This window comes from Ambystoma mexicanum, chromosome 2p (genome assembly GCF_040938575.1).
Source record: "Ambystoma mexicanum isolate Mex_15411 chromosome 2p, UKY_AmexF1_1, whole genome shotgun sequence".
NCBI classification, from domain to species: Eukaryota; Metazoa; Chordata; class Amphibia; order Caudata; family Ambystomatidae; genus Ambystoma; species Ambystoma mexicanum.
In genome coordinates, this window is record NC_090923.1 from 1,183,443,065 (window position 1) to 1,183,459,253 (window position 16,189).

The 16,189-nt window shown below is 47.2% G+C and overlaps 1 protein-coding gene across 3 annotated transcripts in view; it reads left to right on the forward strand.

Moving 5' to 3' along the window:
- DUSP9 (dual specificity phosphatase 9) overlaps positions 1–16,189 on the forward strand; it is a 197,731-nt gene that overhangs the window by 12,996 nt on the left and 168,546 nt on the right. The gene's annotated exons all lie outside the window — the stretch shown is intronic.

Sequence of the window (16,189 nt, forward strand, 5' to 3'; positions counted from 1 at the left end):
AATGGGATTGGACATGGAAGTGCTCTCTGTGGGCTTTCGTAATCAGAATATACATTTGTCCCAAGAAATTGAAAAAGGGCCACCCCTGTCATTGCAACTCCTTGAAATGGGACTCTTGTTCCCCCTGCCATTCTGTGAAACGGTGGTCCCTCACCCTGCTGTAGTGGTTGCCCATGTTGCCGTTGTCTGTCAGTCCCATAAGGGAACTGATTTTGATCCCCCTCACCCAAATTGCTGCTGTCTCATTCATTGAGGCCCTTAGAATTCCTGCCCTGGAGGTGATGGCCCCTAATGAAATCCCATCCCAGGACTGTTGCTGCATTCCCTTGAGAAATACCCCTATTTCCCGCAATACCAGCACTGTGATGTTCCCAATCCTCCTTGCAAGGGGGCCTATCCTCCCAAAGCCTCCTGCTCTTGCTCCTCGAAATACTCCTCTTCCCCTTGGTGTTCCTTCATACTGCCACTGTGGGTTGGATACTGCCCCCACCCCATTGTCCCTGTCCTCCTTTACCCCATAGTGCCGCAATTGTGGCATTCCCAATTTGTTGAGTCTCTCCTGTTCTTTCTCCCTGAGCCGATGCCATCACTGGTGTTTGGACGACAACCTTATTTCGTTTCTTTTCCAATAGTTTTGCCTCGTCCATTTGCCGCTTCTGGGCTGTCTCCCTGTCCCGCTCTTTGATTCTCTTACAATGGTGGACTATTATACTTTGTATCTCTGCTCACCCTTTGGCTTCAATTTCATCTAGTGCCTTCTGGACCTCTTTTGGTAATCCCCTCTTTACAATAAAATAGAAAAATGGTACTGTCTCAACTTTTCACATTTCCTGTAATTTAAGAATAAACTTAACTGGGTCCTCATCATCATCCATTGTGCACTGCAGTAAAGAATGTAAGTCAAGGGTATCTGGGTACATCCTTCGTAGGGCATCCCATACCTTTTCCCTTACCTCATCAAAGGCTGCTCCATCATGTCCATTATCTGCAAGACTTACCCCAGCCCTTGCCCATATGTTCCCAGCCTGGTCCCCAACTATGGCAACCAGTAAACTCTTAAAATCTCCTAGTGCTATGGCTACCTCGGCTGTTTGTTTTTCAAATTCATAGATCCATTTACTACCTACGTCTATAATCTGGGGGAGAGCTTTAATCAAATGATGTTTTTCCATATGAGGCCATGGCACATATTGCGTTATCCCTACTCATTTATGTATAAGAGGCATCTGCATATCTATTTTGTTTTCTACACCTTTAGTATTCTTCTGATCTTGTACTACCACCATTAAATCTCATCTATTTCTTGGTCTGTCCCTCCTCACCGCCTCTTGTGGCAGGGACGGGTTTCTCACTACCTCCTCTCCTTGATCTCCTACTTGTCCTGCCTCTTCATTATTTCTACCACCTTGATCTTCCCCTCCATTTTCCCTTGCTTGTTCTACTTCTTGTCCCCGACCTTCCATACCCTCTGCCCATCATCTTTTTAAACACAAACATTTCTTATTGCCCCAGGGTTGACTCTAACCAAAAAAATCTCCTGACTTCATCCCCTATTTTATGCACCGGTACCCTTATTTCTGGTGATACTTCTTCAGGTTCTTGTAACCTGACTAACCTTTCCCGCAATACTCTTAACTCGTCTATGTCTATTTGTGGGCCCTCTGGATACCCCGATGCTACGGGCATATCAGCGCTTATGGATTGGTTATATGAAGGTGCAAAAGCTCTTGAGTCCCCCACCTAGTTGCTAATCCTGTTAAACCCGTTGACACTCTCTCTACCACTGGAGGCTTATAGACTGGGTTTGTATGCCCTACTGCAGGTTTATGCGTTACGGGGTATATCCCCTTGATCTAGAATCTCTTTTCTTTTTTGGAACTTGTTCCCTTTATATTTTGCTGCTACAAAGATGGAAAATGTTTCTAGCATGTTTCTGTTATGGCCAGGAGCAGGACATACTCCCTTGCTTTGTTTCTACTATCCATTGTTTATTTATTCTGTCACAATGCAGTGGCAGGACCCTATTCATGTGTTTTATTGGAGTTTCTTCCACCATAATGTTGCGCGTGTCCCTAATGCTCCACTTAGACCCTATTGCTATGCATGCTTCAGCTATTTGTTTACAAAAAATACAGATCAACCCACTTTTTCCCCCACCCCTTACACATTTTCCACTTTGATGTCACACTTTTTCCACTTTGATTTCACACATACACATACACACTGTGACTCACCCACCTTCCTTCCTTTTTTACCACAAAAGACAGCAAGAGAAATTATACAAAAATAATTGACTAAAATCCAGGCCGATTCCTTATAGGGAGCGACTACTGTTTTTCCTTATATCCTTCGTAATGCCACTTAATGCTTTTATCCTCATAAAATAAAAATGCGTGGTTCTACCTTCTCAACCTGTTATGGCTGAGGATCCCTTACCTCCCAGTCCTTATAAGCTGGGGCTCCCTTTCATCTCTGTCTTTTATACACTGAGGTTCCCTTTGAGCTCAGTCTTTTATATGCTGAGGATCCCTTTTTCATTTATAAAAAGTAGAAAAAAAGAAATATGTGTCAATTTCAATACATAACCCACCTCCTATCCAATCTACTCCTTAACACATCACCTGAAATCCTATTCAATCTATTCCTTACTACCAAAAAGTCCTATTCCGTCTATTCCATTGACCTTGTACATTATCCACATCACCATAGTATCATTCACATCATCAAACATGTCAATCACATCACCATATTATCATTCACATCACCATATCATACATACATGTTGCCATGTTGTTATCACTTGCAAGAGTATACTCACATGGGAGTGCTTCACTTGAGTTTTCCTCCTTTATGAAGTCCCATGCTTCCTGCCGTACGATGCTGGCCTGTCTTTCTGGAGCCACGCCCTGCTTCAGTGAACGGAGAGGATTTCTTTTAAAATGTCTTCTACTAAAACCGCTCAGGAAACACGTGTTTTTTGATTTAGGGGACCGGTCACTATAGTTGTGCCTGGCTGACTGGCCTGGGGCTTTGCAAAGTATGGGGGTAAGAAACTAAGGTCATAGCAAAAGTCACCACTGAAAGGTAGCCCAATTTACGGGGGTACCCCTTAATTATATTGGGGTACCCCTAATCATACTCACACCAGATTAATAGTTCACCCCTCTAGGGAATTAAGGCCAACAATCTATCTTGCAATGATAACACATTTAATCTGTACAAAAATGAGGATGGGGGGCAAAAGACTCTGCTCCCCGATCGGCATTCTGTCCTTCTGTGGCGGCTGTTCCAGACTGGTGCTAAGCGGGCGCCTTATATACTGTTTGCCGTGGTCACTGGCATAGCTCATCCAAAACTGTCCTTCTTGCCTTACAAGGGATGCTGCAGTCTTCCTTCTTGCATGGCCGGGTTTCCATTTAGGTCAAAACTACTTAGCCTATTGCTGCCTAGGCACGAATACATTTTAGCTCCAGTTTATCATATTTTGCTATATTATAAACATTTATATATAAACACATCTTCCCCGCCATACCCTCCACACTCATTATCTGGTCCAGTAATTCTCCTTAAAACCTTGTTTTTCCATAGTACTCTGTATGTCGTGCATTGAGTTTTTAGTCTTCATGGGATTTTGATGGACAGGAGACAGCTGCCAGAGCTAGCGGACACCAGGCAATGCTTGAAGTCTGTTTTTAGCACAGGCTGCATTCACTGTGTTTTGAGATTTTAAAACTGCATAGAATAACAGGATAACATTTACAAGTGTATTCAACTAATGGTTAGTTGCACCTCATATTTAAATACTAACTATTTTCATTTAGTGCCTTGCCATGCCTGTGTGTGATTATTATCACATGAAACAAGCTTTCTCAGTGATGTAGTGCTTAGAGAAGTCTTGACTAATTGTAAAGTGCTTGGGGGGTGCCGGAAGGCGCTAGCTCCTTCCTAACATTTTGCTCGATGTCTTGGAATCGGAAGAAGATGATGTACCCTATGATACTCCCTTGATACAAGGGGAAGCTGTTAACGGGCAAAGGCCTGAAAGGCTGCTGTCTGGAGGGAGCATTACAAGCCTGGAGACCCTAGAAATACAGGTGAGGAGCTGCTATGGAGGAGGAAAGCTGATCCCTCTCAAGTCCTTGGGGGAAATTGGAAAGCCAGAGCAAAAGGATTTCCATCAGTGAACCCTAGGGACGTACTGAAGCCCATGGCAAGAGGGAAAGAGTATTTCACTGCCTGATAATTACCTTGAATGAGGGCGGAGAAATGCGTATTAAAGGCAGGGACCTGTCGCATATCCTGGATCTAAGGTCCAAGAGGTACCTGCCATGAATGCTGAAGCTAAGGTCCACAAGAGTGACCCTTTGAGAAGACTGAATGAAATCAATGTCCACAAGGGGCCTTTTCTAAACTCGGTGGGAACCAAGGGACAAGCCTGTTTTGTTGCATTAGAATAAGGATGGACTTTGAAAAGTAGTTTTGCGAACTGGTTGCTTTGGCCAAGCCTAATGCTATTAGCTTAGGGTAGCCAGGAGGCCGCAGACTCATAAGGGGTAGGTTTGAGACTTTTGTGTTGGCCTATCCTTTGTGTGCATATAAGTCTCAATTAGGTTCCCTTGTGCAACTGAAGAGTGGTGGTGAAAGCTTAGAATTATTCATAACCTCTGGCATTGCTCATGACAAACCCCATAACTATTGTTGTTTAGCCTGCAATGACATTAAAGGAGGGGGAAAGCCCATATGCACAAGAGGCGTGGTCCCACCCCAAAGGGTCAGTGCAGCCCAAACCACTGTTAGGTCGTTTCCACAGGAGACCACAAGCAAACTTAGACATGTTTGGGCCTCACTGGGCATCATCAATGAGGTGGAACTGAATGTTCCCAGCTCTCTAGATTGCTAGAGTTTTACTTTTGTGTGATCATATCGGCAAAAAGGAGGTTTTTTCAATGGCAATGATTTGGGTAAGGCAAGTGGGCAGCACTGCCTGGTGTGTACAGGGGGCGGGGTGGTTTAGCCTGTAGTTCCAAGTGAACATTGGGCAGTTAAGACCGGTTCAGCCAGGTCAAGGATAAGGGGTGCCAAAACCTCCCAGCAAAGAAAATGGTAATTGACAAGATAAGGGGTGTAATAATGAGCTTACATGTAAATGTGTCTCCATAGGACTCTTTAAAATATAGAAGGGCACATTATTATTTAGCCCAGGCCATGCATATAGTGTGTTTATTGTCTCTGCAAACAAGACATTTTGTGCCTCATAGTTATGGTGTGCATGATTGGAGCACATCTAAATAAAACAGGACAGTGAGTGGTATCCCCTACCCTCTTGCCCCTTCCATTTAAATGATTATCCTGCTGTCTGATCAGTGCGGGGGCAGCGACACCGCCCGCTTGCATCGGTGCTGGAGGGATGGTGTCAATCATTTACTGTACCAAGTGAACTACCATGAAGCTTGGCTAGCACAATGTCTCGCTTCAGGCCACGCACGTATTGCTGCCACCTCCTCCAAATGAGGGTTTCGCTGGGAAGCATCATGGTGAGCTGTGACTTACCTAGTGTCACTCCCACCACACCCGGTAGGCAAGCAGGTCTTGGGGAGCTGACGGCAACAGCCACCATCTCCCTTTGAGATGCAGAAATGCTTCTGTAGCTGTTGTTGTTCCCCAGCGGACCTTTAGGTGTCCCTCCCAGCTTTTGCCGAGGCCTGGGCAGCTTCCTGCTTGTGCTTCAATACCATTACTAGGGCATGACTGCATGTAGTGACTAGTAGGGCTACACTGGCCATTGCCTCCCAGAGCCAGAAAGCCTTCCCTCAACACCTCACTGGGTTGGCAGGTGACACATCTAGATTGAGAAACATACCTTTCCAGCCACTGCATGGCTGGATTGGAGAACAGGGACAACCCGTGGGCAATTCCGGGCAAAAGGAAAGGTGGCCTGGTCTTTGGAGTCAGCTTAGGGCTGCTTTACATTGCAAAGTCCTTATCATTGCATTCCTTAAAGAGTGAAGTGACTGGTCAACCATGGACCTGGCCAGGAAACTAGAGGGCGGACGACTAAAAGGGTGACCCTAATAATGAAATTCAACTTTCCAATGGGAGGTTGCAGCTCCTTAAATATATATTCTGGCTCAAGAAAATGACATCTCACTGCTGCCCTGAAGAATGAGTGTGATGCCTTGGTGACAATGGGGCGCCAGTCTTCTAGTGTAGCTGAAAGCACTAAGTGCGGACAGCGCACAGACGTTTAAGAGAGCGGCACTGAAGATAAATGCAATGGGAACCAACATTTTCACCAGTCACCCACTGGAGTAGAAAGCTGATGGTAAGGACAGGCAATATTGACTCTACAAAGCTTTCAGAAGAGGCGTGAAAGCTTAGACACCAGAGGCAACCTCAAAACACCACCTCAAATTCTGGGAGTGATGATGGACTCGTACCTAACCGACTGTCATTTGCACATGAGCTGGGGAGGAATGCAGAGGCTGGACAGAGGGACCTCCTGCTCGTAGGATGTCGATGCACTTCTATACCCGAGAAGCTGATAAAGAACAAAAACCCCAGATGGGTGGGTCCAGAATGATATGCAAATGGATATTTCTCCTCTCTGAAAGGTACACTGAGATAAAACTTGATTGTAGACCCTCTCGAGTGGCAACCTACCCATAGAACAGGCTATTTTGGCCGTGTTTGTTCTTGATAGAGGGACTCCCAGACCTTTCGTACAACTCTGGAAGAAGCTGTGACACTGGCCTATGGCATCGAAGAAGCCAGGGGGCTTATCAGCAGTGAGAAACAGATCACTTACAGATCTTACAGTGACCAGTGTGCTCTCCTGCTTGAAATTTTCAACGGTTCAATGAGGGACCCCATAAATGTGTTCAGGGAAACAAGAAATGATGGTAGCCCGGGCACTGTGTGCGGCAGGTGCTGCCTGAATCCTCATGCTAACGGGTCCGCCCTGAAGATTTTAAAGTATGCCACAGGTGTGGCATTGATCACGGGTGGGCCCGCCAACCAACGGTGCTAACCCTGAGGACTCTAAAGAGCTGCTAGAGTGCAGCGTTGACAACAGGTGGGCTTGCCAGCCAACGTGGCCCACGCACAAGACAGCACAAGCCCGCAGGGTGTGGCCGTGATAACGGGCAGACCTCCAACCGCGCAGAGGGTCCTACCTGGACAATTTAAAGAGCGCGGGTAGTGCAGTGATTGTGGGTGGCCCCATGTGGTGGATGGGGCCACCCAGAAGAATGAACACTAGAGCCACGCCCCAGCTATCATTGCCACCAGAAGCCAGAGCCCCAGCCAGACTGAAATCAGCAAACCCTCCATCCCAGCACAGCCAGCTCGTCCACCAGATTTTCAGCCAGCATCAGTGTGCCAGCACCATGGATAGACACATGGAAGGCACTGTCAGGGGGTGACTGACTGCAGCATTCACCCCATTGTGACATAGTGTTTTATTTGGTGTGTACATATATATATATATATATGTATGTGTAATTATATGAATATATAATTACTGTTATTTAGGGTAATTGTTAAGTGGGAGAAGTGTAGAGTTGAGGTAAGTATTAGGGGGTGTGTTAAATAGATTTAAAAGTTAAGTAGTAGTAGTTCAGGTCGGATGTTATATAAAGTAAGGTGGGGTATATGGTAGGTACCCTGGCGTGAGGTAGTGGGATAGTGTGGTGGCCTGCTTGAAGCCGCCTAGTGCGATGGGACCACCCACAGAGGCACACCCCATGTGGGTGGTACCTGAAAGTAGGCAAGGGTGTCTGTTGCGTCAGACTCACACTATGGGTGCCCCAGTTTCCAGCAAGGAAGGTTGAGTTGATTTAGCATGCCCCCATTTTGTTGGAGTTCGTGCCAGTGGAATCCTAGGGAAACCGAAAGGGAATGATGGGTAAAAGTTTTTTCTATAAATAAAGAGGAGTCTTCGTTAGGATCCCTACAAAATTCACTCTGGTGTCTGTATCCATCAATGGTCTAAGAATTCATCTCCTGTTATCAGCAATTTATCAGCAATTTTATTTAGCAGGTGCGGCACCCCTCCCTACCCAGTGGGCTGCGGGGTGGGGGTGGTTGCATCTATGGGCACTGTCCCTGCTCCAGGGAAGGGAGGAGTACACCTTTGCACAGACCAGGGCTGGGAAACAAGGGCTACACAATACTGGCAGAAAAGCTGTACCCGAACAAGCCACGGATGGCAGGGCCTGAAACGTAGGGAGGATTGGACTCTATCAAAAACAACATACTCAAATGAAATGCTAGTAGAGCAAGTCCCAGCCGGGCAAAGCGTGAGGAAGAGAATTTGCCCGGGTGCCAAAGACCTTGAAGAATATGAGCTTTAATGAATGCAGCCTGATGAAGGCACAAGTAACAGAAGAGCAATGGCCGAACCAGGAGGCGTTCTTGGCTAAGTGAGCTCATGGAGACGGGCGAGAAGGTGACAAAAAAAAGAAGATTTCATGACTTTGCACAGCACATGACCAACACACTGCTGCTCTTTTCACCTTAAAGAAAGGGAACAATGTAGTATTCAGTCCTGCCTTAATGTTGAGGCCCCTGGGGACCAAGGAGCAGACAAGTGCCGGAAAGACAGGAATGGAATAAGGGGAATGGGGGGTGCTGAGCAAGCACTGATCCTGTGAAACCAACTCCACTCTGGCAGTGCTTAATTTGTGGGGGTGTTTACCAGGGCTCAACCCTGGCACTTATTTTTGAGACCAGGCCCTTATTTTCCCAGACTCAGTTTAATAATGATATGCTGTTGTAACAACTGTTTTACTTTAACTGTCAATCAGTAGTAGCCACAAAACAAGCAACAACAGTTTGCCCTGATCAAATGTCTCTGTATCCTGAGCTGGCTCATTGTACCTCATGAAAATGATGACCCGCACTGGAGCGGCAATGGCATTTATGAATTTTTAGGAATACCAATGTGGTGGAAAGTGACAATGCCAAGCACTCATGCTGGACAATGTGGTGCACCGCACCACTCAGCCTGCATAAAGATGATGCAAGTCCACTACTGTAATAACAGCAGCCATGCCACAGCAGGGTGGGTTCACAGCAACAGGGAAGCCAGCAGTACCAACTCCATGGCAATACCAGGGGAAAGGCCATTGCTGAGGAGAAGTGCCTGTCCTGAGTGCCAACCTACCCAAGAAGATCTTGCTGCAGTGTTTGACAGAAGAGTTAATTTCAAGTGTTGTCTGCATTTGTACATCAATTAACCATAGGAGGAAAGCATGTTTGCTGTTTTCTGTGACAGTCAATACGTTCCTTTTGCCACGTAAAGAATTATTGCAAGATGTTAACCGTGATAATGTGTTTAAAGAAGCTTTTAATCGTGTCTCATTTCAAGACATAACTAGCATGTGATATTTTCTCCTGATTTTTATTTGTAAATTGCATATCTGCCATAGTCAGTGCATCAACAATGAGCCTGAGCCTGTGTGACTTGCAGCTTTAACCCCAAATATGATATTGTCGGGGGGCAGCTGTGGGTAGTGGTTGTAACAATGGCACCGAGGAGCTCCCAATGTGTCACAGGCATGCTGGTGGGCCCCAGCACGTATTATTTTGCAAATTAAGCACTGCATTCTGGCATGTTAAAACAGATGAAGAAGCAAACCAAAATGTGAATCTGTGACTACATATTCAACCAGAGACATTGGAGTAGTGATGCTTTCCCCCGGTATCCAATGACAGGACTGGCAGATTGAACCTGTCAGCAAGATCAAGAAAGCAGAAGAGGAGATTGAGAGAGGAGAATGTGCAGCTGGTAGAGCAGCTCCCAGGAAACCTGCACAGATGAAAATAAAATAAGCATTGACCACACGGTCCGTTCTAAGCGCACCTTCTGGTCAGATCTGCCTTCTACCCAGTCACCGTCCTCGCACAACCCTGGCGTGTGTACTGTGTCTGGTGCACTACTAGCCCATAGGGTGGCCAACTCTTGGAGAGCATTTTGCGGGACACTTGCCCACAAGGCGGCGATGACGTCACTACGTCATTCAGGTTTGGCCCGCCCCTTTTTTGGCCTTTTTTTTTAATGGCTCCTTTAGAGCTTGCAGGTGGAGCTGTAGGGAGTGCGGGCCCCCGGGGGTTTGGGGTTTGAATGTTGGAGTGCGGTCGGCGTGTTTCGGGTCGGTGGTCGGGCTGTTGAGGGGTGTTGCGCGGGTGGCGGATGCGATTAGTAGTGGCAGGAGTAGCGGAGCTGGGGTCGGGGTGTGAGTTGGTGGGGGGCGTTTGTTTGTGGTGGGGTGGCTGTTGGTGTGGATTGGCTGGGTGTGGTTTGTGGTAGGGTGGCTGGTGGTGCGTGTGGTAGTGTGGGTGTCGCTCGGGTTGGTCGCGGTGGGTTGGCGGCAGCGCGCGGTGCCTCGCCTGAAGCGCATGTGTAGGCGTACGGGCTGGGGTCTCGCGGGTCTGCGCACCGGTCTCCGGGCTCCCTGGGTGGTGTGAGTTTGGGGTGTAGTGTCTGTTGGTGTGGATTGGTGGGGTGTGGTTGTTTGCGGTGGGATTGCGGGTGGCTGGTGTTGAATTGGTGGGGTGTGGTAGTTTGCGGTAGGGTTGCAGGTGGCAGGTGTTGTTTTGGGGTAGTAGTTGTTTGTGGCTGGAGGTTCGTGTGTGGGTGTCGCTTAGGTTAGTCGCGGTGGGTTGGCGGCAGCGCGCGGTGCCTCGCCTGAAGCGCATGTGTAGGCGTACGGGCTGGGGTCTCGCGGGTCTGCGCGCCGGTCTCCGGGCTCCCTGGGTGGTGTGAGTTTGGGGTGTAGTGTCTGTTGGTGTGGATTGGTGGGGTGTGGTTGTTTGCGGTGGGTTTGCGGGTGGCTGGTGTTGGATTGGTGGGGTGTGGTAGTTTGCGGTAGGGTTGCAGGTGGCAGGTGTTGTTTTGGGGTAGTAGTTGTTTGTGGCTGGAGGTTCGTGTGTGGGTGTCGCTTAGGTTGGTCGCGGTGGGTTGGCGGCAGCGCGCGGTGCCTCGCCTGAAGCGCATGTGTAGGCGTACGGGCTCGGGTCTCGCGGGTCTGCGCGTCGGTCTCCGGGCTCCCTGGGTGGTGTGAGTTTGGGGTGTAGTGTCTGTTGGTGTGGATTGGTGGAGTGTGGTTGTTTGCGGTGGGATTGCGGGTGGCTGGTGTTGGATTGGTGGGGTGTGGTTGTTTGCGGTGGGGTTGCGGGTGGTTTGTGTGGAAGTGTGGCCTGTGTGTTGATTGGTGTAGGTGGTGCACATCATCCTTTAGGATGGGGAAGAGCCTGCGTGGGTCCGCCCACGCGTTCGTTAATTAAGAAGAAGAAGAAGGTGGAGCTGTAACGCTCTGACGCCAGGTTTAATTAAAATGCAAATGGTTTGTCCTTGGGAAGTGATTGTCACGTTTTTTAACTGAAAACATGACCATCACGACCCAGGAACAAACCATTAGCATTTGATTGAAGCCAGGTGTCGAGCGTTACAGCTCGACCTGCAGGCTCTAAAGGAGACGGGGCTGCAGAGCAGCCCGGTGAATGAAAGCACTAGGCGGCAGCGCCTTGCTGTTAACTGCACACTTCAATTCGCAGAGTGGCTGTGATGGATGCAGGTTGTCCTGACGAAAGTCGGGACAACCTGCGTCCCGCACAGCCACTCTGCAAACGGCGGGACAGAGTCCCTAATTGCGGGACAATCCCGCTAAAAGCGGGACAGTTGGCCACCCTACTAGCCCACCCTCCCCGCTCATCTCTGTCCTGCTCTCTTCCCCGAGGCGGAAACAGGAAGCTAGTGAACTGCCGAAGACATGGCGGCCTGCTTCCTTCCTGGATTTCCACAGAAGGAAAGAGCTGAAAGCAGTGAGCAAGAAACAGCGCAGCCCAAGGGCAGACGGTTAATAAATAAATGACGCTTCTCATCGATATTTTTTTCTTTTCTTTTTATAGCCTTGAAATGACTTCCAGCGAAAAGACAACCGTAGTATCTGACTTGCTGAACCTGAAGTGGGTTTGCTGTATCCGCTAGTCAGTAGTGACCCTCCCTCCTCGCCCACCTTTGCACTTGCCAACTCCACCGCGTGATTAGACGTGTTGTAAGGTTCTATGTTCTTTCATCGTCAGGATTTCTAACGCCTGCCTTTTAAACGTGGATAAAATAATGAAAACGTTCAATGAATTCTTTTTTTTGGGACGGGGCGGTTCCCCCCAAACTCCCTCTCCCACACCTATTTTATACTGTTCCCGACCGTTCCAACTCCTTATTTGCCCTTTCCCACTCCCTCCCCCCCACTAAAAAATGAGCGGAACTTTTTTGTTATTTTATGCGCGTTTAAAAGACAGGCGTTAGAAAGCCTGGCGATGGAAGGACGTTGTACCTTTCTATGTGAATTTAACGGAAAAAAATGTGATGAAAACATTTTGAACGAAACAAAACTACCGAAAAAATACTGATTTCTTTTTATTTGCCAAGACCCCCCAAATCCTGCGATTCTTTATGATTATAACCCGACCCCAAACCCCTCCCCAGGCATTTTAATCCCTTACCCCACCCCATATATATTTTTTTATACAAAATGTAGTGTTTTTTGGTATTTTCGATTTGCTAAAAAAGTTATCTGTTAACATTTGTTATTATTACTGGATATCTCTCAACAATGCTACCACAGGCAGGGGAAAAGCCCCAGTACATAGTACATGTCGATGGAAATCCCATTACTCTGTTAGCAGACTTTCAACCATTCACAAGGTATTGTGTTTGCTATTACCGACAGGGTGCATCCGGATTAGGAAATAAACTAGCATTCCAAAGTATGTTGAGTGGAGCCAACAGGCCTGGATTCCAAGTGGAATGAAGTAGATGGTGATGACTTGCTTTGGAATGCCGTGCTTAGGCTGCCGGGTTATCCCAATATTTGGGTAGTGTAGCCGCCCAGCATCCAACACTGTTAACTGAACTCTTATTCCGTCTTTCTCCTCTCGTGTGTGTGCTGTGGGATGCACATATCCGCCTATCGGTGCTGGAGCAGTTTGAAAAGATCACAGCAGGCCTGCACCCATGCCCCCTTACCCTGGGGCCCTTGGCATCCCCTCAGCCCAATGCTGAAGCATTTGTGTGTTTGCCAGGGTATCACTATGCCCATTATCTAATTTCTTAATGCCCTGTTATGCTGTCTGAAGAGGAGGAAATTACATATCCCCCCCCCCACTCAAAACACAGGTGAGGGTCTTGTGAGACGATGAAAAGTCAATCTTGTCCACAGTGATTCTAAGATGTGTCTGTTTCGGTTATGCTATTCAGCAAGGTATACTGTGTACATTTGCCACTGTTTGCCAGTTTTGGTTAGTTTTGTTCTGGCCTTTGTCAATGTGTCCTCATGCTACTGCAAATTACATTCTACCAGACTGTCACAAAGCCAAGTTGACTCCACAAAGAACACAAGTCAAGGATTCATTTCACATGGTCTATTTGGGTCTATGTCCAAGGTGTGACCACTCGAACAGGCTCTTCTCAAATTAAGAAGAATTCTTAAAAAGTCACTCCAGTACTCACCACATTGTCGCTTAGTCTCCAGTCCAAGGTTGCTCCAGCAGTCGATGTCCTGGTTGTTAGGTGGCCTTCCTTGACTGCCCACTGGGTGGATAGCATCAACAAAATGTCTCAGTAACTCTTGCTGTAGTTCCAGGTTCTTCTGGAGCAGGTTCCAGAGCATCTCCCAGTGCTCATGTAGACCTGGAGGGTTTCTCTGTGGCTGCTGGGGTACTATTTCCCCTCTGTGTATTAGGGTTCCACACCTACCACCTTGTGACCCCCTCTTATTCTTTACAGAGACGATATGCAGTCTATGGCCTTGTGTTAAACGTCATCTCTAGCCCTAAAGCTGACAGTTATCTAATCTCCTCACTCTTCCTCCATCTACTCTTTCCTCCTCCCACCCTGACAGCAAATGGGCTTGTGCTGCTCACTTCCTGTCTGGCACACCTCCTGCTTCTCCCTGGGAATACCACCCCCTCTCGCCTGTTGTCTCTCTACCCCACCAACTGCCCCTCCTTCCTCTTACCAACTTCTTTACCTTTCCTTCTTCTGGCAGTCTTACTTTCTCCTTCCGCAACTTATTCCGCTCCTTCAATTCCTCCTGTCCTTCCAACTCCTACTTCACCACCAACTTCTTCTGCATCTGCAACTGCTCTGTTTCTCCACTCGCTACTCCATACTTGCACACCCCACTGTTCCAGGTCCCCCCTCACTCAGGTGTCTCTTGAATGACTTTGCCACTCTCTCAACGCAAACCGGGCCTCTAAAAGTCTAGTCAACCATCTTGGATATGGCAGAATTGTGCATGTGAGCTTGCATGCATGTGCCCAGATTTGCAAGCAGGCAGGTCCTGCGTCTGCTCTAAGGTCTCTTACTGAGAGAGTGACAAACATGTCATTACTCGATTCTGCCTTGGTGAGCTCGACAAGAGGTCATAAAGGCAGGTCCTGCTTTACCAGAACAGCGGATGTCAATTTATGATGTTTTCTTGAAAACATTGGAAGCAGCATCATAAACCACGTGGTTGTCTATTTTGGTAAAGACCAGGGGATCTTCCCCATACTGTCCCCTGGGCCCACATTAAGTAGAAGATGTTGGGGCGAGGTCCCTTGCCCCCAGACACTGTTAGAGCAGGGCACATACACAGATATTCTAAGATCTGAGTTCACCTATTATGGTGGATCCGCATTCTCTTGCATCTCAGCAAAATGTTGGAACTCACTGCCCAATGAACTACGAACAACAGAAGAATACCTACAATTCGGAAACGACTAAAAACCTGGTTCTTTAACTAAATAGGAATCCCTTCAGAGAATAAAAACGGACAGCCAAACTAGGAAAGGCACCACAAACCGTTGTAATATCAAATAGAACCAAAACTAACTAGACTGGGCCAAAGAAAGGAAAGCATAATATCTACAAACTGCAAAATAAGCAATTCTGCCTAATGAAAACAATGCAACTTACAAGAATGCACAGATCTCCCTCCCCACTAACACTACTAAACGCCTTCAACTTCCCTACAAACTCACTGCTCAAGAACCAAGTACAAGACTCCTACCCCTAGTGTTAAGATGGATTTCTCGGATCTGGCCTTGTGGACAGATTTTAGGAGGCCACCTTAGTTATAGTGAACAGAGGAACTCTGGGAGTTCAGCCAAAACTCAAACAAGGTACAGTGGAGAGTGGTAAAGGCTCAGTAGAGTGTGAGTGTGGTCAGGGGCGCTCAGTGAGTCCACAGACAATGGCACACAAAAATTCAGCGTAGACAGATATTATAAAAATACTGTTATTTAATTAGGCCTTCAGAATACACACAAAAAACGAAACTAGCAGGTAGTTCTATCACACAATACTCTATAATACAAATACATACAATTACCATTAGGTTCACTTAATATGCATCATCAAATAACTTGGTAAAGGGTGTGAAGGTGGCAGAAAACTGCATGCCCATAAAAGGGTGGTTGATCCGCAGCTTCCAGCTCACCAAAGCCACTGGACCCCCTCTTCGCCTATCCTGAAAAGTGTGCCTCTATCATGCCAAACGCTGACACACCTCGTGGGCTGTGCCCCTATTATAACGATCTACTGTTAAGAAGAAGGCAGTAAGACCTGGAATTTTATTTAAAACATACCAGCCTCTGGCCATCTGAGGAAGATGTCTGCATCAATATGAATGTATTGGATATATTGGAACATATTGGATATTAGGAAAACGTCCAACCTACTGCAATTCAGGAGTGGAAACCCCATCTGTTTTACTCCTGCTGGTGGTATGGTTTCATAGCAGTCTCTGCCATTTGCTTCCAGTATCATTTTTTTGTTCACTGTCCTGAACGCTGCAAAACCATTTACTGGTAGTAATGCTCACGTTACTAAAATGGAAATTGAAAGTGCCCAAATTGTGGTCTCTTGACATGTTTGTTCAGGGTTGGAATTTGAGGGGAGCTGCGAGCTATTTAGCTCCTGCTTGTAGCCTAGAAGAGCCTGGTTAGCTTGACAGCAACAGCTGCCAGCAGCTGCTTTTGGCTCCCCAGGCCAACTGATGCCAACCAAACACACCTATGTGAATTTGACTCAGCATTTGGGACAATGCATAAATAAACATTAGGAAACATCTATACGACATTTAAAGCATAAGGGGTCATAAATTATTAACAAAATTATTATATGTTTCCATCTTCTATGGAA